We start from the raw sequence: 3,276 nt of genomic DNA, 5'->3' as shown, positions 1-3,276 counted from the left end.
TATATATATATACGTACACATACGTATAAAGCATTATATGCATGTGTTTGTATACGCGTGTGTGTGTATGTGTGTATGTTTTGTGTGTGTATGTATGTGTGTGTATAGCAAACGTCGAACTTTACTGTTTCTATAATGTAGATACATATCAATGAAGGAAGGTAGCGAGGACTTGTTATATGCCATTCAAGTAGACTTAGAATCAATGTTTCTTCCATTTAGAGTATCCAGGATGTAATCTTTTCCTACATTTTACATATCATTCACACGCACACGCACACACACACACACACACTCACACACACACACAGATATATATATATATAGATAGATAGATGTACGTGTATGTGTGCATGTATGTATGCTTGTATGTGCACATGTATATATTATGATCGAAAATCGATATACATATATATAGTTAGTATTTATTATAAATACAGAGTGTGTCTTGGATCCCTATTCAGTAACAATTAAAAAAAAACACCCCATTGAACGACAGAAGAGACCACAATCATTGTTAGTTGTCAGGTGTCGTATATGGCTTGAAATTCCTGTCTAGTCAAGTCTTGTGAATGTATTTACTGAACGAATGGTTTTAGAATTGTTTCTGACGGAGGAAATCCCTCCCATAACAGCCATCGATTGATAAAACGTTAGAATAAAACGATGTGTATAGAAAGACTGGAGTTATTAGCATACATTGTGTAGCTAACGGAAAACTGATCATAGTTATAGTTAAGTCACAGGACATACTACCTGCGAGGATTGTCTAAGGATGATCATCTCATGAGAGAGCAACAATTTGTCTGTAAGTTTGGTCCCGTTTGGTGTCCAGTTTTTATATATTTTCTTCTTTGTTTTACATTTTATATTGTATATTTACTGTTTCAGTCATTTACTGTGGCCATACTGGGGTACGCCTTGAAGCATTTTAGTCGAATGAATCGAGCAAAATTTATTTCTTTTCTTGTTTTTCTTAATGTTTTTTTTTTTTGTAAGGCTGGTACTTATTCTATCAGTTTCTTTTAAAGAACTGCTAAGTTACGGGGGGCGTAAACACACCAGTACAAGTTGTCAAGCGGTGATGAGGGACAAACGCACACGCACACACACACACACACACACACACACACATTTATGTGTGTGTATAAATATATTTGTGTGTGTGGGTGAGTGTATAAATAATCCACTTCTATCAAAACCACTCACAAGGCTTCGGTCGGCCCGGGGTACAGTAGCGGGCACTTGTCCAAGGTGTCACATAGTGGGCCTGAACTCGAGAACCATGTGGATGGGAGGCAAGCTTCTTACTATACAGCCACTACTCATTTATTAATTATATATTGCTATGGCTGATTCTTATATGGCCCCACAAAAGAAGGAATTATTATGGCGGCCATGATAGTTCACAAGCCTACCTAGCGCCACCCCAGGACTGGCAGCGAGAAGGATGGTAATTCTCCTAAGATCGAAGATCTTATTCGAACGCCTGCAACCGAGTGGCGATCCTTAAGTCAAATCCCACCCCTACCCCCAAGATTAGACAGTAGAAATAAATCGGCTGAATACTTATGGCTTCCACCGAATAATGCTTATTATCTTCAAAGAAGATCAAACTATTTTTCGCCATTTTTTCTGTTTCGTTTTCTTCTTGTTGAAAATGTTGCCGTGTTTGTTGTCGTTTCTCTACCTGTTGTAGAGGTCATTGTTGTTGTTCTTCTTGTTGTTTTGTTGTGGCTGCTGCTCGTGTTTGCTGTGGTGGTGCTTAATACTGATGCTGCTGCAGTCATCGTAATCATTATCGTAGTAGTAGTAGTAGTAGTAGTAGTAGTAGTAGTAGTAGCTGCAGCAGCCAACTGAGCAACCTTCTACTTCTATCAATGCCAAGTAACGGTTTCAAATGTTGGCACAGTAACTGCAAGGGAAGGAGATAAGTTGATTATATCGACGCCAGCGCTCAACTGGTACTTATTTGATCCATACCGAATATTTGAACGGCAAAGTTGACTCCGGTGTTACTTGAACTCAGAAGGTGTGGACGGATTAAATATTGCCAAGCATTTTATCCGGCGCATTAACGATTCTGCTAGCGCACTGCATTCAGTAGATAAACAGCAAAGTAGACCGCGGCAGAATTTGAACTCAGAGCGTAAAGACAGACCAAATGCCGCTAAGCATTCAGGGAAAAAAATGCTTGGCGACATTTCACTCATCTTAACGAGGGTTAAAAACGAGTTCTGAGTCCGAATGCTGCCGAGGTTGACTTTGTCGTTCATACTATCGGGGCCGATAAAATAAGAGCCAGTCAAGCGCTGCGCTTGATGTAATGTACTTCTGCCATCTCACCAAAAAAGTTCAGGACTGCCTTAAGTAGAAAGTAATAATAATAATAATAATAATAATAATAATAATAATAATAATAATAATAATAATAATAATAATAATAACAATAATGATAATAATGATAATAGGGCTACAGCAAATATTCTGCTCAATACTACAGATTTGCTTGTCAGTTGTTTGATCTTAACCAGTTAAGCATGTCCCTTGGTGGCTGACGATATGTGCATCTCTGATCACGAGCAGAAGTAGTGGGGAAGCATCATAGCCATGTGTTGAGAGGAATTCTTTGGAGTTTGGATAATTCACTTTTGGAAACATGGGTGTTTTGCTCAACATCCTTAAACAAACCTTATTCAGGGACTTTTTGAGCGGGATGGGCTACTCGACCTGAAGAAAATTCTAACTGGGCCCTACCTGCGAGGTCATGCGCTGTTTATCGACGCGCACATATGGTGCATGTAGTGTATGTGCCTGGTGTACCCTTATCAGACGGGTATACCCATCATGACTTCTCGTCTAATAAGAGTTTACCTGGAACGTGTATCACAACTACATGACGATATAACATTACTACTACTACTGATTGTAACGTGTTTCAATTTTCGGCATATGTTGAGCAATTATAAGAAATAGTGGATAACAACTTGTCCACTGATGAATGGGAGCTTACGTTTTAGGCCTCGGGGGAATGAAAGGCAATGCTTACGTCAACGGCATTTGAACCTTCAGCGTTAAGATCCAGCAGAAGTGGCGTTTTCAGATCCTTTAATATTTCCGTGAAAACACCGACTTCATGGTGATGATTATGATGATAAATAAATAAAATAATAACAGGAACAATAATAATGAAGATAATAATAATAATAATAATAATAATAATAATAATAATAATAATAATAATAATAATAATAATAATAATAATAATAATAATAA

The 3,276-nt window shown here is 37.9% G+C and overlaps 1 protein-coding gene across 4 annotated transcripts in view; it reads left to right on the top strand.

The window, feature by feature from the left end:
• LOC106869634 (uncharacterized) overlaps positions 1–3,276 on the top strand; it is a 671,006-nt gene that overhangs the window by 107,948 nt on the left and 559,782 nt on the right. Inside the window, exon 1 of one of the 4 annotated variants that reach the window (XR_008266596.1) lies at positions 735–808. The exons of the other annotated variants lie outside the window; for them this stretch is intronic. The gene's annotated coding sequence lies outside the window, so the exon portion shown is untranslated. Of the gene's footprint in view, positions 1–734; positions 809–3,276 lie in introns of those variants that run through there. 4 annotated transcript variants of the gene reach the window in all.

The sequence above is a fragment of the Octopus bimaculoides genome, chromosome 22, assembly GCF_001194135.2.
Source record: "Octopus bimaculoides isolate UCB-OBI-ISO-001 chromosome 22, ASM119413v2, whole genome shotgun sequence".
NCBI lineage: Eukaryota > Metazoa > Mollusca > Cephalopoda > Octopoda > Octopodidae > Octopus > Octopus bimaculoides.
The sequence above is the reverse complement of the archived record's forward strand: the minus strand, read 5'-3'. Positions and strand labels throughout refer to the sequence as shown.